At 49.1% G+C, this 22,630-nt stretch overlaps 1 protein-coding gene and 1 long non-coding RNA gene across 5 annotated transcripts in view; one reads left to right on the forward strand and one right to left on the reverse strand.

Moving 5' to 3' along the window:
* Positions 1-15,191, reverse strand: part of LOC140387157 (uncharacterized) — a 30,844-nt gene extending 15,653 nt beyond the window's left edge. Inside the window, exon 1 of the long non-coding RNA XR_011933743.1 lies at positions 15,093-15,191. This is a non-coding gene — a long non-coding RNA (uncharacterized lncRNA). The remainder of the gene's footprint in view (positions 1-15,092) is intronic.
* Positions 1-22,630, forward strand: part of LOC140387461 (NT-3 growth factor receptor-like) — a 1,104,107-nt gene that overhangs the window by 1,042,156 nt on the left and 39,321 nt on the right. The gene's annotated exons all lie outside the window — the stretch shown is intronic.

Consider the following 22,630-nt stretch of genomic DNA (forward strand, 5'->3'; position numbering starts at 1 on the left):
GATGCTGACATCATGAGCCAAGTGGAAATATTTGCAAAAATATACTTTATTCATGAACTTTGTAGAAGTGCATTTCAAATTGAATATTACAGGGAATTTAACTTTTCTTCATACACTCTGAGGTGCCTCAGGACAATTACAATCCTCTTACTATGTACAATATGGGTTCAATGTCAGGCATACAGTTTGAGGCTGAGTGCACTATGGTTGAAAGGCCTCAGGTATGGTCTTCTCCTAATTTGCTCTGCAGTGGCTGCCCCAAGCTTTATGATTCAGATATTGTGATGCTTTCAAAAAATATATATATTTTTGAAGTGCCAATTGCGTAACTGGAGCAGACGTTCGAATGAAATGGTTAAAGTTTCCATCGCACTATTTTGAAGGCCAGCCAGGGAGTTATCGCTGATGTCCGAGCCAATGTTTATCCCTCAAACGACAGCGCGGAAATAGATTCAAAATGGAAGAACAACACTTCATCTTCTGAATAGGCACATGGCAGCCTTCTGGACTCAAGAACGTAATATTGTGAACTTTCTCCTCCATCTTGACTCCCACCTTTTGTCCCCTGTCTTGTCCCAACACTACCCACTACACCCCCACATGGCCACTGCTCTTGTTGTTCAGTTTTGCACCCAATGAGCACTGACAACTATTCTCCTATTAACACATCCTGCTATCTCACCTTTGCCATGATAAACACCCTCCAGTCCTTAATGGCCCCTTTGTTGCATGTTCATGATATCTTTGCAAATCCCGCCTTAACTCCGGCATATCGCAGGCTTTCCATTCTGCCTCACCTCCCTCCTCATGTTGGAGGGTTTGGTTGGAGTTGTTTATTGTCACGTGTACCGAGGTACAGTGAAAAGTGTTGTTCTGTGTACAGTTCAGACAGATCATTCCCATACATGAAAGGAAATTATATAGGGCAAACAGAATACACAATGAAACACAAAGAGCTCTGACAAAGGGAACTCTGCACTCGAAACAACAGCTGTTCTCTCTCCTTACAGATGCTGCTAGACCTGCTGAGATTTTCCAGCATTTTCTCTTTTGGTAAATACATGGATTAAGGCATCAGATGAGTCCAGAAAGCTATCATGTTGTACTACTCAGTGGGGAAAGATGTGCGAAGAGACCAGATCAGTCCATAAGAGGGTCATTTAGGAGTCTGGTAACAGTGCGGAAGAAGCAGTTTTTGAATCTCGTGTTCTCAAACTTTGCGTGTTCTCAGACTTTTGTATCTCCTGCTCGATGGAAGAAGTTGGAAGAGTGAATGAGCCGGGTGGGAGGGGTCTTTGAACATGCTGCCCACTTCAATCCTGGAGACAAATCATGCGGACTCGAAACGTTAACTCTGTTCCTGTCTCCACATCCTTTGCGTATTTCATTAAATTCTCAATGTTCTAATCACCCGCCATGCCAGAAAAATATTGAACATCCCCGTTCATTAATAAAATGGTTGTCTTCAATTTGTGCTCTCTTTCGTACTGATTCGTTAAACAGTCAGAACAATTTTACACCACTCACCCTCCCAAGTCCTTCCATGATTTTGGAAACTTTCAATTGATGTCCGTTACCCTTCTTTGATTTGCTGGAAATTAGCCTCAATTTTTGTGTTTCTTTTTCCACTTCAGTCTGATCTAATTCTAGTGATTGCTCAGGACGCCTTCTCCTTGAGCCAAATATCTTTTCTATAATTGGATTGTCGGGAATTGAAGAATTGAAAGCAATAATCGAACTGCAGTTTAACTGCAGTCTAAGGCAGCACGGTAGCATTGTGGATCGCGCAATTGCTTCACAGCTCCAGGGTCCCAGGTTCGATTCCGGCTAGGGTCACTGTCTGTGCGGAGTCTGCACATCCTCCCCATGTGTGCGTGGGTTTCCTCCCACAGTCCAAAGATGTGCAGGTTAGGTGGATTGCCCATGATAAATTGCCCACAGTGTCGAAAATTGCCCTTAGTATTGGGTGGGGTTACTGGGTTATGGGGATAGGGTGGAGGTGTCGACCTTGGGTAGGGTGCTCTTTCCAAGAGCCAGTGCAGACTCGATGGGCCGAATAGCCTCCTTCTGCACTGTAAATTCTATGATAATGAGTATCTTGTACAAATTGTCACGACACCCTGTGCTAGTGCAGTCACTTCCCGCCCCACCTGACCCAGTCATAGCACGGGTGAAATTAGAGGTCCGTGGCTGAGCCCAATAAACTACAGTCTCCAGGTTTGTAACTTTACAATACAAATAACCTTTTATTATGTACACTATTATAATTAAACAGACAGAAAATGTAACTGACTATCCATTACCTCCTTCTCAGCTCCCTCTTTCTAACTCCCCCTACTCGCTACACACACGCACACACAGACAAACAACATCGAGGAGAAAGGGTGGTGGAAATGGGAAGCAAAAATAAATGGGTAAGTATCTCCGATACACTGGGATGCCTTCCAGTCAATGTCTTTCTGAAGTTTAGGCTTTCTTTTTGGTACTTCTTCATTCTAGGCTTGAGATAGTTTTCTCTGGCAATGTGGTCTACCTTCTCTGCAGACTCAGCATCATTTCAGGTTTACAGCAAAGGACAGGCACTCACTGCTTTCAGAACAATAGAGCAGTTCTTTCGCTTCAGCACACCAGAGAGAGAGAGATAGAGAGTTCCTTTCACTACCAGGTTCGAAACACCTCTTCCAGTTTCTCGCAGAAAGCGTCACACAGCAAGCTGACCAATCACCGACCACTGGCAGAACACTATCCCTGGCTAACCCTAGTTACTAGTTAACATATTAAAATGACTCCCTCCGGAGCCGGTTCCTAAGATCCACCCAGTGCTGATGATTCTGGCTTCTCCTTTCCAATATACAAACCTGGGAATACAGTGTGCTGCCAAGGTCCTCATCGAGAGATCTCTGTACATTTGCTCACATATTTCCCTTCCTCCCCACTGTTGTAGTTGTACTTTCTTTCACTGTACTGTTTTCCAAAATGTACCACTTCATCCTTCTCTGCAGTTGGTTACATGTGTCGCCGATTTTCTGTCAGGAAGCAGAGGTAGCTTTAAGTGGTCTCCATTTGTATTGCTGAATGCTGGAAATAAGGGGCAGAATTCTCCGACCCCGTGCCGCCCCGATGCCGGGAGGCGATTCTCCGCTGGTGCCATTGGGGCCGGTGTGGTCGGCGCGGCGCTGGTCGGGGGCCGCTCTATGCGGACCCCCGGCGATTCTCCGGCCCGGATGGGCTGAGCGGTCGTGACAAAAAAACCAAGTCCCGTCGGCGCCGTTCTAACATGCTCTGAGCCGGTGGGACCTCGCCGTTGAATGGTCCAGGGCGGCCTGTGGGGGAGGGAGGGGGGGGGGGGTCCGACCCTGGGGGGGGCTTCCATTGTGGCCTGGCCCGCGATTGGGGCCCACCGATCGGCGGGCCGGTCTCTCGGCCTGGGGGCCTCCTTTCTTCCGCGCCGGCTCCTGTAGCCCTACGCCATTTGGCATCGGAGTCGGCGCGAGAGTGGAGGTTTGAATGACTCGTGTGGAAACCGGAGTCAAGTGTGAAAAGTTGGCTCACAGTGTAAGAATCATCTGGGAGGATTTGAGGAGAAATGTACAGGAGTCCACTTGGTTTCAGAGTGCAGTGTGTCTGAACACAGTCAGCTTGTAGGCTTAAAAGGACTGTATGTTTATTGCGATTATTATAGCACAAGATATACTTAGTAACCCTTGTTATCCTGTAAAACTGTGCACATCTGTGTAGATAAGTGGGAATGAGGGAGTACGGTATTATAGTCAGACTGTTCATTTTTGGTTGTTAAAAGCTAATTGGTAAGCCCTGTGACTCTGCTTCTCCGCGTTTTCTTATAAAACCTGAAAGTTTCGGTCTTTTGCATCGGGGTTCCAAACTGGGACCTTCCCGCCCAGTACTAACACTAATGGGACTGAAACATTTCCTGTTGCTAAACTATATTCTTCGCCAATTTTCTACATTCCTCCTCATAGTTGACATGCCCCCTAATTTGGTATTACCGTCAACCCTGCAAGTAATACCCCTAGTGCATATTTATCTAAATTGTTTATGCAATTGGAAAACAAAAGAAGCCCCTGCATCGATCCTTTCCTGGCCTTCTTAGCTTTGGAAAATGGCATAATTTCTTTTCACCACCCATGTAGTCATTCACCTATCTTTGTTCCCGGTTCAGCAAAACTAAGATTTAAAACGTCCCCATTCCAGAAACTCAAAGCCTTCCATGGCCTTGCCCTTCCCAATCATCATACAACTTTCCAAGGACTCTTCACTCAAGCAATCCTGGCCTAGTGTGCACCCTCTTTGAGTCCTTCGCTCAATTGTCGGCAGCACATGCACAGCCATGCCGCCCTGTCCCGTGCACTGGCTGCGCGACGCAGCCTCATCAGAGGGGGGGAAATTGGGGGAGCTGGTGGCCACCATCCCCACTCAAGGGGACGGGTCTAGGTTGGCACTCAACGCTCCCTCCTCCCGCTTGGTGCCCACAGGGCCCTGGTGTTTCCCATGGGACGGAGGGGCAACTGGTTCAAGCCCCAGCTGCACCTGCATCTTCTGGCTCTGCCAGCCCTGGCGGCTGCCATAGTCTGCACCATCATGTTGATGCCCTCGGCGATGCTCATCACTGACTGGGACATGCTCTGCAGCACCTCGACAATGGCCACCTACGACTGGGACAAGCTCTGCAGCGCCTCAGCCATTCCCATCTGAGAGCGGGACATGTCCCGCAGAACCTCATCGAGGTCAGCCTGGTACTGGGTGACATTCCCCAGTGCGGCGGACATTCTGCCGAGACCCGCGGCCATGGCCATCAGCGACTGTGCCACGCCTTGAACACCTCCACTAATGGTGCTAGCGTCGTGCATCAGGCTCTCCACTGTGGCTGACACCCCAGCAGTGTTGGCCTCGAAGCCAGACATTGCCGGTGACATCTCCTAGTCTGTAGCCTCGGGGAGTCCTCCAATTGGCTATGGACCTGCAGGAGTGTTTGAGAAAAAATAGAGTACCTAATTCTTTTTTTCCCAATTATGGAGCAATTTAGCGTGGCCAATCCACCTACCCTGCACATCTTTGGGTTGTGGGGGTGAGACCCACGCAGACATGGGGAGAATTTGCAAACTCCACACGGACAGTGACCCAGAGCCTGGGTCGAACATGGGTCCTGAGTGCCATAGGCAGCAGTGCTAACCACTGCACCACCATGCCGCCCCCTGCTGGAGTGTTGCTGACATCTCTCTATGAATGTCCTGGCCACACCCTAACGTCTCCATCATCTCTGGGGAAACCTCTTCCACAGGCTCAGCATCAGGCTGGGGCCCAGCTGGGTCCAGGGATCCAGCAGACCTCCGACTGCTGCCTCGCCTGGGGGTTCCTGCCTCCAACTGATGTGCATCATCAGCTGTGTGGTGCTCACCAGATTGTGCCCAGGAGCCTGACCACTAACATTTCCCAACGAGGTGCGTGCAGCCGGAGGAAACCCACGCAGATACGGGGAGAACGTGCAGACTCCGCACAGACAGTGTCCCAAGCCGGGAATCGAACCTGGGACCCTGGCCCTGTAAAGCCATAGTGCTAACCACGATACCACCGTGCTGCCCTTGGTGGGGGGAGTGGACATGGGTAGAGTGCTCTTTCGAGGAGTCGGTGCAGACACAATGGGCCAAATAGCCACCTCCTGCAGTGTAGGGATTCTTTGATTTACCAAAGTGTTTTACAACCAATGAAGTACTTTTGAAGCTTAACATGGGAAATGCAGCTGCCACAAACAACAAAGCAATAATGCCCAGATAATCTGGTTTTTTGGGATGTTGATTCAAGGATAAATATTGGTCAGGATACCAGGGGTAATTCCTCTCCTACTGTTCAAAACAGTGCTGTGGGCTCTTTTACATCCACCCAGATCTATGGGGACTTGTACGAAGTCTTACAACACCAGGTTGTGCAATCACCAGGCAGGAATGTTCCCTTCCAGTCGGGGAACACTTCAGCAGTCAAGGGCATTCAGCCTCTGATCTCCGGGTAAGCGTTCTCCAAGGCGGCCTTCAGGACCCGCGACAACGTAGAATCGCCGAGCAGAAACTTATAGCCAAGTTCCGCACACATGAGTGCGGCCTCAACCGGGACCTGGGATTCATGTCACATTACATTCATCCCCCACCATCTGGCCTGCGAAATCCTACCAACTGTCCTGGCTTGATACAATTCACACCTCTTTAACCTGGGGTTACCCCATCTCTGGATCTGTAAAGATTTAATCACCTGCTAATGCTCGCATTCCTAGCATTGTTTGGCATCTTTGAATTTGTCTATATATGTGTTTCTGGATCAGACCTCTTCATTCACCTGAGGAAGGAGCAGCGCTCCGAAAGCTAGTGACATGGAAACAAACCTGTTGGACTTTAACCTGGTGTTGTAAGACTTTGTACTGTGCTCACCCCAGTCCAACGCCGGCATCTCCACATTATGGGGACTTGATTTAACATATCATCTGAAAGACATGTAATATGTGGTTTAAGCACTCAGACTGTACAAGACGAAAAGAATCAAAGTTCCTTATTTCCACCGCCATCAAAACTGAATAAACTGTTGAGGGACAGAGTAGCTCCAAGAAATAACTTTTTACTGAGAACATTCTCCGCCAATGCTCCAAATGTTTGTTGACTCCTCAGCACAGCACTCGCTAGGCATATTCAAGCTTGTCCTGCTGCTGAGCTCCTGACTGCAGTCCTGCTCCCATCTCTCTCTCTCCAAGAAGCTTCTCAGACTCAGGAATGATGGCAGTCAGTTTGACTTAGGTCCCAATTCCCCTCCCTGGCTCTCCAGCCACCCTCAGGGGCACCAGGCTCTCTGAGGCCCCTGCCACTCACAATTCCCTTGCTGCTTTTCCTTTTCTACATGCCCTCTGGCTCTGCTCCTCAGCTTGTCAAACACACTGTTCAGTGTCCCTTAGGGGTAAGCCTTTTCCCCTGCTCGATGCTGTCCCCCATCATTGCCCACCTGCAGCCAGAGGCCCCGCCACAGACAGTACCTCTGACAGTGCAGCATTCCCTCAGTGCTGCATGGGAGTGCCAGTATTGTTTTATGCGCTGGAGCGGGATTTGAACGCAGAAACTTCTGATTTGGACGCTACCATCTGAGCCACAGCTGACACATATGTGGCAACATGTAGTGATGCCCATATAACTTGCCTTTAGAACCATGGAAACATTGAATTCTTCCAATGCGGAAGGAGGTCATTTGGCCCATCGAGTCTGAACCTACCCTTTGAAAGAGCACCCTACCTAGGTCCAAACCCCACCTCCCCCCCGCTGTGTCCCCATCACCCCACCTAACCTGCACATCTTTGGACTGTGGGAAGAAACCGGAGCCCCCGGAGGAAACACACACAGTCACCCAAGGATGGAATTGAACCCGGATCCCTGGCGCTATGATATAATAATAATAATCACTTTTTGTCACAAGTAGGCTTCAATGAAGTTACTGTGAAAAGCCCCTAGTCGCCACATTCCGTCGCCTGTTCGGGGAGGCCAGTACGGGAATTGAACCCGCACAGCTGGCATTGTTCTGCATTGCGAGCCAGCTATTTAGCCCACTGTGCTAAACCAGCCAGCAGTGCTCACCACTGTGCCATCACTTTGCAGCTAACTTTCAATTTAAGACTCTGGATTTGAAATTCTCTGCGCAGTTGTCTCAATTGAATCAGTTTCCTGTCCACAGAATCAGGTCTGTGCGAATGAAATTCCCTACCACACTAGTTTGGTGCAGGAGAATCAGGCTGGGACAACAGATAGTGATGGCCCTGGGAGAATTCTATACTTGAAGAACTGAGAATAAAATTGTGCTTCATTAAAGTTCCAACTACACTGAAGGAAGCCGCAGTATCTATTTGTTCTGCGCTGCCTTCAGCCTGAAGGCATTTTCCGGGAAAGCAGAATCTCAGCTTGATGTATTCTCTGAACAATTGCTACTCCACAACTCTCCCTTGAAGAAAATGATGTACACTTGGTTTAAGATTCTCCGCAATCCCAGGCTCCCTGCTGGGCCACACTGTTCATATCTAACACTTTACAAAATTGATAAACTGGAGGTTTTTGAGCGCCATAAACAGTCCCAGTTACCTGAATAATGTGGGTTGTACTTTTGTCGGAAAATATTAAAAAGGATGTGGGGAATTAACCTCCCTTGAACCAGGGTAGTGAAAGATATTTGTTCAAACGGACTCATTTTTTCCTACCTGTTTTGAGCATTGCTGCTCGTGTTCCTGTGTTAAAGACTAACCTTTGGTGTTCACAATAAAAGCAGAATTGTTACGGAGCAGGAGGAGGCCATTCGGCCCATTGTCTCTGCACTGTCCCTCCGGATGAGCATCATGACTTAGTGCCATTCTTCTGATTTTCCCCATACCCCTGCACATTGTTTCCATTCAAATAATCATCTCATGCCCTCTTGCATGCCTCGATTGAACTTGCCTCCACCACACTTCCAGGCCGCGGGCATTCCAGACCCCAACCAATTGTCATGTGAAAACGTTTTTTTCATTTGATTCTTTTGCAAATCACTTTAAATCTGTGCCCTCTCATTCTCTATCCCTTTACGAGCAGGAACTGTTTCTCCCCGTCTATTCTGTCCAGTCCAGCCCCCTCACGATTTTGATCACCTCTATCAAATCTCCTCTCGGCCGTCTTCTCTCAAGGAGAACAGTCCCAAACTCTCTGTTCTATCCTCACAACCGAAGTTTCTCATCCCTGGAATCGCTTGAAAGCTTGGAATCCCACTTCTAAAAAATCTGCAATAATACTTTTGATCCTGTGTTGCCAAACCGTTTAGGATTGCCTGGAGTCGCTAGTTCTCCAAGATTGCGCTCCAGGATATTGCTGCGAGCAGTTGCAGAGAAAAATCATCGGAGCATTGAAACTAATTGTGTGTGTTTATTAAATTTTCCTTGAATGATTTTTCTTATAAAGTCATGGGAGCTGTGGCTTCATGGATCGCACTCTTGTCTCTGAGTCAGTAGGTCGTTCACTTGACTCATTGCTGGGAGAAGGCCATACCCGATAAAGAAAGGCTGAGCAGGTTGTGACTCTACCCCATTGGAGGTTAGAAGAATGAGAGGCGATCTTATTGACACACATAAAAATCCTGAGGGAACATTTTTTTGTATTTCTATTCCAAATTTTCAGCTTTTTACATTTTACTGAGGGGACTTGACAGGTTGGTTACCGGAAGGGTGTTTCCACTTGTGGAGGAGACTAGAACCAGGGGACACAGTTTAAGAATGAGACTGAGGTGAGGTGAGGAGAATTCTTTTCTCTGAGGGCCATTCCTATGTAGGATTCCCTTCGCCAGAAAAAGTGGAAGCTGCATCCTTGAATTTATTCAAAGCAGAGTAAGACAGATTTTCGTTAGGCGAGGGAATCGAGGGTGTTGGATGACGGACAGGAAAGTGGGGTTGAGACTACAACCAGATCAGCCCTGAGCTCTTGATTAGCGGGGCAGGTCCGAAGGGCCGAATGGCCTACTCCTGCTCCTGTGTTGTGAATTCAAGTCCCGGTTGAGCATGGCAAATGTAGTTGACGCTTCAGTGCAGTAGTGAGGGAATGCTGCACTGTCGGAGGTGAAGTCTTTTGGACAAGATGTTAAACCAAACCCACATCTGCTCGCCCAGGTGGGCGTAAAATATTTTTTTTATTCGTTCATGGGATTTGGGTGTCGCTGGCTGGGCCAGTATTTATTGCCCATCCCTTGAGGGCATTTAAGAGCCAACTACGTTGCTGTGGATCTGGAGTCACATATAGGCCAGACCGGGTAAGGATGACATATTTCCTTCCCTAAAGGACAGTCGTGAATCAGATGGGTTTTTATGACAATCGACAATGGTTTCATGGTCATCATTAGACTTTTAACTCCAGATTTTCATTAAATTTGAATATCCCATGGTGGGATTCGAACCCTGGCTCCTAGAGCATCACCCTGGGCCTCTGGATTGTCCAGCGGCAATAGTACCAAAATACGGTGAAAAAACAAGTAAGCTCTGAACCCTGGCTAATATCTATCTTTCAATCAACATCGCTAAAAAACAGATTATCTCATCATTATCTCATTCTGTTTCTGGATCTTTCTATACAAAATTGGCTTCCAATTTCCTACATTTCAATAGTGACTACACTTTAAAAGTACCAAATTGGCTGTAAAGTGCTTTGGGTTGTCCTGATGTCATGAAAGGTTCAAAAGAAATGATATTTTTGATTTAAAAAATATTAGTGATGTTTGATTGAGAGTCACCCAGTTGAATAATGAAGAAACTTTTCACTTTTTCTTTGAAGTGGGAAGGCAGGGCACCCTGGCCATGGAGGACAGCCACAGGTGGGTCTGTGGGGGAAGAATATTTAGAGATGGGGGGCGAGATTCTCCGACCCCTCGCCGGGTCGGAGAATCGCCAGGGGCTGGCGTGAATCCCGCCCCCGCCGGTTGCCGAATTCTCCACCACCGGATATTCGGCGGGGGCGGGAATCGCACCGCGCCGGTTGCCCCCCCCCCCCCGCGATTCTCCAGCCCGGATGGGCCTAAGTCCCGCCGCTAAAATGCCTGTCCCGCCGGCGTAGATTAAACCACCTCTCTTACCGGTGGGACAAGGCAGCGTGGGCGGGCTCCGGGGTCCTGGGGGGGGCAAGGGGCGATCTGGCCCTGGGGGGTGCCCCCACGGTGGCCAGGCCCACGATCGGGGCCCACCGATCCGCGGGCGGGCCTGTGCCGTGGGGGCACTCTTTCCCTTCCGCCTTCGCCACGGTCTCCACCATGGCAGAGGCGGAAGAGACTCCCTCCACTGCGCATGCGCGGGAATGCCGTCAGCGGCCGCTGACGCTCCCGCGCATGCGCCGCCCGGAGATGTCATTTCCGCCAGCTGGCGGGGCGGAAATCAGTCCGGCGCCGGCCCAGCCCCTTAAGGTTGAGGCTCGGCCCCCAAAGATGCGGAGCATTCCGCACCTTTGGGGCGGCGCGATGCCCGACTGATTTGCGCCGTTTTGGGCGCCAGTCGGCAGACATCGCGGCGTTTCCAGAGGATTTCGCCCGGGAGGTCACAAGAGGAAACCTCCAGGAATATGTTCAACCAAAGTTAGACACAATATGACTTTCTTCATAACTTTTCTGGATTCCAAAAAGCACACTAACAGCAAAACAACAACTTACATTTATATAGGGCCTGTAACATGTTCAAATGGCCTATGTACTTTACAAGAATGTTATCCAACATCTTTTGACACCGAGACACTCAAGGAGGTGTTAGGGCAGATGGTCATAGTCCTGGTCAAGCAGCGCACCTTTAAGATGTATTTTAAAGGAAGCAAGAGAGTTAGATAGGCAGAGGAGCCTATTGAGAGAATTCCAGGGTTGGAATGTTGGGGGCTCAAGACACAGCCACCAATGCTGGAGTGATTAAAGTACGAAGTCTTACAACACCAGGTTAAAGTCCAACAGGTTTGTTTCGATGTCACTAGCTTTCGGAGCGCTGCTCCTTCCTCAGGTGAATGAAGAGGTATGTTCCAGAAACATATATATCGACAAATTCAAAGATGCCAGACAATGCTTGGAATGATTAGGAGTGATTAAAGTCAGGGATGCTCACATAGATAGATTTGGAGAAGCGCAGAGATCTCAGTGGGTTGTAGGGCTAAATGAGATAGGAAAGGTTGAGGCCATGGGGGAATTTGAAAACGTGGATAGGAATCTAAAATTTAGACATTGCTTAACCAGAAGCCAATCAAAGAAACTGACGTCCATTTATATAGCACCTTTCATGACCACAAGTGAACACGGGGCGAATAGGACTTGACACAAGTAAGGAATAACTTCAAGTTGCCAAAGGTTCGAACATGGGAGATTGGCCAAGAATGCATGGGAATAGTTTCCAGAGCTACTGAAGACATGGATAAGCATTAGAGCAAAGGTTGAAGGTGAAACAGAGACTGAGCCAGGTAATATTGGAAAAAGGTGGTCTTAGTGACAGCACAGATTTGTGGTCATGTCATAGCAATATATCACACCAAAGTTGGTCTGATTCAGCCTCAGCTGCAAGAAAGAGGGATGGAGGCAGTGGCAAAGGAACAGAATTTGTGGTGATGGCTAAAGGCGATGATTTCAGTCTGCCCACAATCTGTTTGGAGGAGATTTATGCTCACCTCGTTCGGGATGGAGGACAAGAAGCCTTGCATGCAGTTGGAGGGATCAACAGAGGTGTAGTGAGGCTGCCATCAGCACAGATGTGGAACCTGACATTGAACCTTTGGACGATATGTCCAAAGAGCTTCTTGTAGATGAGAAATGATCTGTTTCCATAGCTAGTAATTCCGGAACAGGTGGCGATTCTGTCACTGGGGTCTTACAGCTGGAGGGCTGCCACTTCACATCCAGTGTAGCTGACCAGGAGTTTCTTCTGCTCTTAGCACCAGCAATTGCCATGTTTGGAAGGATTTGCAGGTTGGCACAATCAACCTGTTTGACTGCTTTATGAATAGAAGTTCCTTGGCCATCAAGTGCTGGGGTGGGACCTGTAACCGGAGCTTCTGCGTCAGAGGTAAGGAAGCTACCACAGCGTCACAAAACCAAACACCAGAGATAATGATGCAGAAACAGGAAGAGGAGCCTAGGGCTGAATTCTCCACTTCCCACCGCCGGCAGCAGCAATTGCAACTGGGCGGAGAATAGCGCACAAGTGAAAAGCCGCGATTGGCGGCGAGAACTGATTCCGACTACATGCTCCAGTCCCCCGCTGGCGGCTTCAGCGAAGTTTGCATGCCGCACCGGCAGGCCCTTGCAAAACCATAATTTGCATGGATTTAAATCTCATTAGCGGGTTGGAGACTTCATGCTCCACCCCAGTCCACGATGCTCCACGTTTCGTAGGCAGACATCACATGGGCGCGAGTTGGCACAAATATTTACAAGTGGGGACTGGGCGCCATGGTTGTTGAGGGGAAGTGGGAGAGTAAAGAAAACCTCAAGACCTCTCAAACATTGTGGGGCTTATTGGGGGGGGGGGGGCTGCCTGGGAAGGGGGGAGTAACGGGAGCAACTAGGTGCCCAGTCCGTGGGCACAGGGTGTTCCCCTCAGGATCAGGGTGGTCTGGTGTAGACCAACATTGCTGCAGTATGTGATTTAAACGCATCCCTCTGGTGCCAATTACAGTCTCCTGGCTGCTCACACTGCTGACTGCTCACTCTGACCCGTAAATGTTCCGAGTGGCAGTGTAATGTGGGAGCCCATCCAGGCCGCATCTCTGGACACCCTCATATACCAGCGGTATCATCAAGGGAGTGGGCATGGCCAAGCTCAATCAGTGACACACCAGGTGATGCCAATGCCACTCTGCAATGCGCTCCTCAGAAGTGCAGCCCCACAGCATAGAAAGCAGGGGAATAGGAGAGCTCACCCCAACCAAAGGAAACCTGCACCGTGGTCTTTGCAACCCTCCCTTGCACACTGGTCCTCTCACGGCAGAGGCCTCAGCAGTGCCCCCCCCCCACCACCCCACGGATCTAAAGCAGTCTCCTCCTGCTGAGGCTGGCAGTGCTGTCTGTCTCTGCTACCTCCTCCCAGGCGCTGTTCAGGAGGTCGGGCTTGGGTCTGCAGCCCACCCTGGGGAAGAGGGTGTCCCTCCTCTCCTCATTGGCATCGGGCATCCACTTCAGACTCCTGAAACCAGGGGGGCAGGTCTTCTCTGACCCATCTTTGTGGCTGCAATGAGTGTGTGGTGAGCGTTGCGCTTAAAAACAGCTTCAGTTTGTCAGGCTTTTTCGTGCTAATTCTGGCCCCAGTGGTTACACTGCCCGCTGGGCCGGGAATTGCATCCGATTCACACTCGCAGACTGCTGGCCCATTTGCATTTCCCGAAGAATGGAAAGAATAGAGGCCCAACCGAGACATAGGGCGAAATTCTCCCCAAACGGCGCGATGTCCGCCGACTGGCGCCCAAAAGGGCGCCAATCAGACGGGCATCGCGCTGCGCCAAAGGTGCAGAATACTCCGCATCTTTGGGGGCCGAGCCCCAACATTGAGGGGCTAGGCCGGCTCCGGAGGGATTTCTGCCCCGCCAGCTGGCGGAAACGGCCTTTGTTGCCCCGCCAGCTGGCGCGGAAATGACATCTCCGGTCGGCGCATGCGCGGGAGCGTCAGCGGCCGCTGACAGCTTCCCACGCATGCGCAGTGGAGGGAGTCTCTTCCGCCTCCGCCATGGTGGAGACCGTGGCGGAGGCGGAAGGGAAAGAGTGCCCTCACGGCACAGGCCCGCCCACGGATCGGTGGGCCCCGATCGCGGGCCAGGCCACCATGGGGGCACCCCCCGGGGCCAGATCGCCCCACGCCCCCCCAGGACCCCGGAGCCCGCCCACGCTGTCTGGTCCCACCGGTAAATAGCTACTCTAATTTACGCCGGCGGGACAGGCAATTTCTGGGCGGGACTTCGGTAAATCCGGCCAATTCAGCCAATCCAACCGGCTCGGCCCGATTCCCGCCCCCGCCGAATATCCGGTGCCTTCGGCAACCGGCGGGGGCGGGATTCACGGCGGACAACGGCCATTCTCCGACCCGCTGGGAGTGAGTGAGAGAGAGCTAGAATGCTTCTGCTATGCGCTGAGTATTCAGACGCTAAGTAACATTCCTGCATGCTATCTCATCAAACTAATCCATTCAGAGGCAACAGAAGAGGGTGTCAGCAGGAAAGGTCGCTGTTTTATTGCTTATTGTGTTTAGACGAAATACTCAACCATAAAGGTGACCGATGCACAGAAGCAGCCTGTTTAATTTAAAAAGCCCTACCTTCTGGGGTTTAAATTGCACCGAGTGCCTCGTGCTTCTGCCGTACTTCACTGATTCAATCATGGAGAAGCTACTAGATCACTAGCCCAGCAGGCCATGGAAATGTCAGCGAGAAACAGTGGCCACAGATTATATTGTCACAGGTGATGAAAGGAGGGAGACAGCGAGCGGCTTCCTCCAGGAAGTGTCTGTCAGGAGAGGAATACAGAAGCAAAGAGGCTGCTTTCAAAACAAGGGAGCAAGGAAGTAAAATGGAAGGTTAAAGGCACTGGCTTACATGCATCATGCGGGGAGTGAGACGGCAGTGTCACACATTCTGTCAGACACTTCACTGTGATCGACTGAGTAATTACTGGCGTTCCTCCTGAGCTGTAATCTTCTGGCGTTAACAAAACACGATCACAAATTCACAGATTCTCTCTGTCGTCCTCTCTCTGCCTCGCCTTCTGTCACATGGGAATATCACACTGACTGTTCCACAAGGCATCCGCCTCAGCTCCATTTGTACATTTCTTGATATTCTTACCTCCCGAGTCTCTCGCAATCTCAGTCTTGAACATTTCAATTGAGCCAGTGTGCACAGCCATTCTGGGGGCAGCGGGTTCCAGATTTCCATTACTCTTTGTGTGGACGAGTACTGTTTGATTTAATGTCAAATTTCGACAATGTACCTTTCAGTTCTTTTCCAGGAAATAGTGTCTCTATATCTGCACTTCAATCCTTCTATCTTGTTCCAGCAACACTGATTCACTTGCTCCACCCAACTCACAATCCATGGGGATGCTGAGTAATTGTCCATTTGCTGAATAAAATCCTTTTTATTTTCTCTGATTCTTTGCGAACGCTGTCCCAAATATGAACAAAAGCAGGAAGTGAAGAAAAGCTAATTGGAAGATCCTGATTACGACTGTGCTGGATTGTGAGTTTGGTCAGCGAGATAAGTGGTCTGCTGTCAGAGGTAGTTATCAGGATTCATGTTAAACAAGTTTAGATGTGCTTTTGAGAAGCTAACAGAATTGTACAACTCAAAAAAAGGCCTTTTGAAATGATGTTGCTTTCAGAGAACATACATGGCCTCAAAATTTGGATCCTGAGCGCCTGGTGTTCCGACACGATGAGATTTGATTTGGCTCCGCAATGTGCATGCCGCGCACATCTGCTACGAGGCATTCCAGATGTCATGCTGATTTGATGCCAGTTATTATATGTTGGAGTTTAATGCTGCAGCTAACACTGTGAGTGGGATTCCCCCGGCCCACCCCCTCCCCGCAGAGGTGGCCCACCACTGACCGGCGGTGGGATCTTCCGTTCCCGCCAGGTTTTACCGTTGCTTGCAACCTCTGCCACCAGGTAACCCATGGCGGGTGGGGGGCGCGGTCACCATCGGTGGGATCTGAGGATTCCGCCGGTGGGAACGGCCAGAGAATTTCAGCCTATCTCTTAAACACGCACAACGCAACATGCGTTCAACAGTAGGAAAGGCCCTGGCATCAACAATATTAAAAAGGATCATCAACCTCTTACAGGTTGGTTACTGATTGATTTCTAAAGGCTGTTGATGTGCTTGGACAAGTATTTGGAGGTTTTTAGAGTTATTTAATATTGATAGTGTCTGGAGGGAGTGGCACATGCTAAAGGATGCTGTCCTTTATTTCAAGGATGCATTTGTCTTCTATTACAGTATGGCAGGGAGAGTGAGCAGAGGTGTCACAGAGCATGGCGAGCTGCAGAAAGGGGGAGGAGGAGCAGGAACGGGGAAATGGCTCCCAGAAGGAAGCCAATATTAGCCCAGGGTGTTAAGGGAATGTTCCCCAGCTTGAATCTCAGATAGGAACAGTGCATCAGATGTCTGAACTCCGCTAAGAACATCGTCACTGTAATCTGCCATCTGCAGCATCCACAACTGCAATGTGAGAGCAGGGCAAGGATAGCATTGCCAGGGGGCTTTGAAAGTGACCACGATCTTGAACTTGTATATTTGGCTCCTTCCAGCCTGGAGCACACAAACATCTCCAAGTTTGAGAACCACTGACATATAAGGGAGGTAATTCTCTCTCTTGTCAGAGAGAAGTATGATGTGAAGATGCCGGCGTTGGACTGGGGTGAGCAGAGTATGAAGTTTTACAACACCAGGTTAAATTCCAACAGGTTTGTTTCAAATCATTAGCTTTCGGAGCACTGCTCCTTCCTCAGGTGAATGAAGAGGTATGTTCCAGAAATGCATATATAGACAAAGTCAATGATGAAAGACAATGCTTTGAATGCGAGCATTTGCAGGTAATTAAGTCTTTACAGCTCCAGAGAGAGGGGTAACCCCAGGTTAAAGAGGTGTGAATTGTCTCAAGCCAGAACAGTCAGGAGGATTTTGCAAGCCCAGGCCAAATGGTGGGGGGTGAATGTAATGCGACATGAATCCAAGGTCCCGGTTGAGGCCGGACTCATGTGTACGGAACTTGGCTATATGTTTCCGCTCGAGACAAGTAGATCATAGATCATAGAATTTACAGTGCAGAAGGAGGCCTTCGGCCCATCGAGTCTGTACCGGCTCTTGGAAAGAGCACCCCACCCAAGGTCAACACCTCCACCCTATCCCCATAACCCAGTAACCCCACCCAACACTAAGGGCAATTTTGGACACTAAGAGCAATTTAGCATGGCCAATCCACCTAACCTGCACATCTTTGGACTGTGGGAGGAAACCGGAGCACCCAGAGGAAACCCACGCACACACGGGGAGGATGTGCAGACTCCGCACAGACAGTGACCCAAGCTGGAATCGAACCTGGGACCCTGGAGCTGTGAAGCAATTGTGCTATCCACAATGCTACCGTGCTGCCCACCAATGCTACCGTGCTGCCCGTAGGCAGAGGAAGCGTACGGCTTCACCAGAACCGCAAGCGCCCCTATGGTGCCTATTATTGGGTAGCATAGATTGCTTTGCGGACACCTCATGTCAACTCTGAGATGTGTCACAGCCATCAGGAATTCCAATTATTGAGGGTCCAGCTGGGGAGTGACCGTAGTTACCGTATCATTCAGGTCAAGGCCTGGTAACCCGATAGCATTCAGAATGCTTTCATTCTACAGCAACCCACTGCCATGTCCACATTTGCAGCACCACAACATACCAGAGGCTATCAGCTGATCACCTTGTTCATTACATTGGCGAGTAACCCACATGGGCAGCGTGCAAGCGATGAAAGTCACGCTACCGCCTGAAATGCGATAGAACAGAGCACTGGAGCTTTGAAGCAATGTGTCCGCTGCCTGAACCACTACGGAGGAGCATCGCGATAGTCGGCTGAATGTGTGTCATTCATAGAACATAGAACATTACAGCGCAGTACAGGCCCTTCAGCCCTCGATGTTGCGCCGACCTGTGAAACCACTCTAAAGCCCATCTACACCATCCCCTTATCACAGAAAAGAACATAGAAAAATACAGCACAGAACAGGCCCTTCGGCCCACGATGTTGTGCCGAACCTTTGTCCTAGATTAATCATAGATTATCATAGAATTTACAATGCAGGAGGCCATTCGGCCCATCGAGTCTGCACCGGCTCTTGGCAAGAGCACCCTACCCAAGGTCAACACCTCCACCCTATCCCCATAACCCAGTAACCCCACCCAACACTAAGGGCAATTTTGGACATTAAGGGCAATTTGTCACGGCCAATCCACCTAACCTGCACATTTTTGAACTGTGGATTGGATTTATTTATTGTCACGTGTACCGAGGTACAGTGAAAAGTATTTTTCTGCGAGCATTTCAACAGATCATTGAGTACATGAGAAGAAAAGGGAATAAAAGAAAATACATAATAGGGCAACACAACATATACAATGTAACTACATAAGCACTGGCATCGGATGAAGCATACAAGGTGTAGTGTTAATGAAGTCAGTCCATAACAGGGTCATTTAGGAGTCTGGTAACAGTTGGGAAGATACTGTTTTTGAGTCTGTTCGTGCGTGTTCTCAGACTTCTGTATCTCCTACCCGATGGAAGAAGTTGGAAGAGGGAGTAAGCCAGGTGGGAGGGGTCTTTGATTATGCTGCCCGCATTCCCCAGGCAGTGGGAGGTGTAGGTGGAGTCAATGGATTGGAGGCAGGTTCATGTGATGGACTGCGCTCTGTTCACCACTCTCTGAAGTTTCTTGCGGTCCTGGGCCGAGCAGTTGCCGCACCAGGCTGTGATGCAGCCTGATAGGATGCTTTCTATGGTGCATCTGTAAAAGTTGGTAAGAGTCAATGTGGACATGCCGAATTTCCTTAGTTTCCTGAGGAAGTATAGGCGCTGTGGGAGGAAACCGGAGCACCCGGAGGAAACCCACGCACACACGGGGAGGATGTGCAGACTCCACACAGACTGTGACCCTAGCCGGAATCGAACCTGAGACCCTGGAGCTGTGAAGCAATTGTGCTATCCACAATGCTACCGTACTGCCCTGAAGAACAAATTAATCTACACTATATCATTCTACCCTAATCCATGTACTGATCCAATAGCTGTTTGAAGGTCCCTAATGTTTCCGACTCAACAACTTCCACAAGCAGTGCATTCCATGCCCCCACTACTCACTGGGTAAAGAACCTACCTCTGACATCCCCCCTATATCTTCTACCATTCAACTTAAATTTATGTCCCCTTATCGTCCATATGTCTATCCAATGACCATTTGAATGCCCTTAGTGTTGGCGAGTCCACTACCGTTGCAGGCAGGGCATTCCACGCCCTTACTACTCTCTGAGTAAATAACCTACCTCTGACATCTATCCTATATCTATCTCCCCTCAATTTAAAGCTATGTCCCCTCGTGCTAGACATCACCATCCGAGGAAAAAGGCTCTCACTGTCCACCCTATCCAATCCTCTGATCATCTTGTATGCCTAAATTAAGTCACCTCTCAACCTTCTTCTCTCTAACAAAAACAGCCTCAAGTCCCTCAGCTTTTCCTCATAAGATCTTCCCTCCATACCAGGCAACATTCTTTGTTTATCTCCTCTGCACCCTTTCCAATGCTTCCACATCCTTCCTATAATGCAGCGACCAGAATTGCTCCAAATGCGGCCGCACCAGAGATTTGTACAGCTGCAACATGACCTCATGGCTCCGAAACTCAATCCCTCTACCAATAAAAGCTAACACACCTTACATCTTCTTAACAACCCTCTCAACCTGGGTGGCAAATTTCAGGGATCTATGTACATGGACACCGAGAACTCTCTGCTCATCCACACTGCCAAGAATCTTACCATTAGCCCAGTACTCTGTCTTCCTGTTATTCCTTCCAAAATGAATCACCTCACACTTTTCTGCATTAAACTCCATTTGCCACCTCTCAGCCCAGCGCTGCAGCTTATCTATGTCACTCTGTAACGTGTAACATCCTTCCGCACTGTCCACAATTCCACTGACTTTAGTGTCATCCGCAAATTTACTCACCCATCAATCTACGCCCTCCTCCAGGTCATTTATAAAAATGACAAACAGCAGTGGCCCCAAAACAGATCCTTGTGGTACACCACTAGTAACTGGACTCCAGTCTAAACATTTCCCATCAACCACCAGCTAGCCAATTTCTGATCCAAACCGCTAAATCACCCTGAATTCCCATGCCTCCGTATTTTCTGCAGTAGCCTTCCGTGGGGAACCTTATTGAAATCCATATACACCACATCAACTACTTTACCCTCATCCACCTGTTTGGTCACCTTCTCAAAGAACTCAATAAGGTTTGTGAGGCACGACCTACCCTTCAGAAAACCGTGTTGACTATCCCTAATCAAATTATTCCTTTCCAGATGATTATACATTCTATCTCTTATAAACCTTTCCAAGACTTTGCCCACAACAGAAGTAAGGCTCACTGGTCTATAATTACCGGGGTTGTCTCTACTCCCCTTCTTGAAAAAGGGGACCTTTGCTATCCTCCAGTCTTCTGGCACTATTCCTGTAGACAAAGATGACTTAAAGATCAAAGCCAAAGGCTCAGCAATCTCCTCCCTAGCTTCCCAGAGAATCCTAGGATAAATCCCATCCACCCCAGGGGACTTATCTATTTTCACACTTTCCAGAATTGCTAACACCTCCTCCTTATGAACCTCAAGCCCTTCTAGTCTAGTAGCCTGAATCTCAGTATTCTCCTCGACAACATTGTCTTTTTCCTGTGTGAATACTGACAAAAAATATTCATTTAGCACCTCTCCTATCTCCTCGGACTCCACGCACAACTTCTCACGACTGTTCTTGACTGGCCCTACTCTGACCCTAGTAATTCTTTTATTCCTGACATATCTGTAGAAAGCTTTTGGGTTATCCTTGATCCTACCTGCCAAAGGCTTCTCATGTCCCATCCTGGCTCTTCTTCGCGCTCTCTTTAGATCCTTCCTAGCTAACTTGTAACTCTCGAGCGCCCTAACTGAACCTTTGTGTCTCATCTTCACATAAGCCTCCTTCTTCCTCTTGACACGTGTTTCGACTGCTTTAGTAAACCATGGTTCCCTCACTCGACCACTTCCTCCCTGCCTGACAGGTACATACTTATCAAGGACACGCAGTAGCTGTTCCTTGAACAAGCTCCACATTTCCATTGTGCCCATCCCCTGCAGTTTTCCTCTCCATCCGATGTATCCTAAATCTTGCCTCATCACATCAAAATTGCCTTTCCTCCAGATATAACTCTTGCCCTAATTATATATACCTATCCTTTTCCATCACTAAAGTAAACGTAATCAAATTGTGGTCACTATCACCAAAGTGCTCACCTACCTCCAAATCTAACACCTGTCCTGGTTCATTACCCAGTACCAAATCCAATATGGACTCGTCTCTCGTTGGCCTAAGTACATACTGTGTCAGGAAACCCTCCTGCACACATGGACAAAAACGGACCCATCTAAAGTACTCGAACTATAGCGTTTCCAGTCAATATTTAGAAAGTTAAAGTCCCCCATAGCAACTACCCTGTTGCTTTCGCTCCTATCCAGAATCATCTTTGCAATCCTTTCCTCTACATATCTGGAACTTTTCAGAGGCCTATAGAAAACCCCTAACAGGGTGACCTCTCCTTTCCTGTTTCTAACCTCAGCCCATTCTACCGCAGTAGACGAGTCCTCATCAATCGTCCTTTCTGCCACCGTAATACTGTCCTTGACTAACAATGTCACCCCTCCCCCTCTTTTACCACCTTCCCTGAGCTTACTGAAATATCTAAACCCCGGCACCTGCAACAACCATTCCTGTCCCTGCTCTATCCATGTCTCCAAAATGGCCACAACATCGAAGTCCCAGGCACCAACCCATGCCGCAGCAAGTTCACCCACCTTATTCTGGATGCTCCTGGCATTGAAGAAGACACACTTTAAGCCACCTTCCTGCCTGCCGGTACACTCCTGCAACTTTGACACCTTACTCATGACCTCACTACTCTCAACCTCCTGTATACTGGAGCTACAATTCAGGTTCCCAAGCCGCTGCTGAACTAGTTTAAACCCTCCCAAAGAGCATTAGCAAATTTCCCCCCCAGGATATTGGTACCCCTCTGGTCCAGATGTAGACCATCCCGTTTGTAGAGGTCCCACCAACCCCAGAATCCACCCCAATTATCCAGAAATCTGAAACCCTCCCTCATGCACCTTCCCTGTCGCCATGTGTTCAACTCTTCTCTCTCCCTATTCCTCGTCTCGCTAGCACGTGGCACGGGTAACAACCCAGAGATAATAACTCTGTTTGTCCTAGATATAAGTTTCCACCCTAGCTCCCTGCATTCCTGCCTTACATCCCTATCCCTTTTCCTACCTATGCCGTTGG

Source organism: Scyliorhinus torazame, chromosome 12 (genome assembly GCF_047496885.1).
Source record: "Scyliorhinus torazame isolate Kashiwa2021f chromosome 12, sScyTor2.1, whole genome shotgun sequence".
Classification (NCBI taxonomy): Eukaryota; Metazoa; Chordata; class Chondrichthyes; order Carcharhiniformes; family Scyliorhinidae; genus Scyliorhinus; species Scyliorhinus torazame.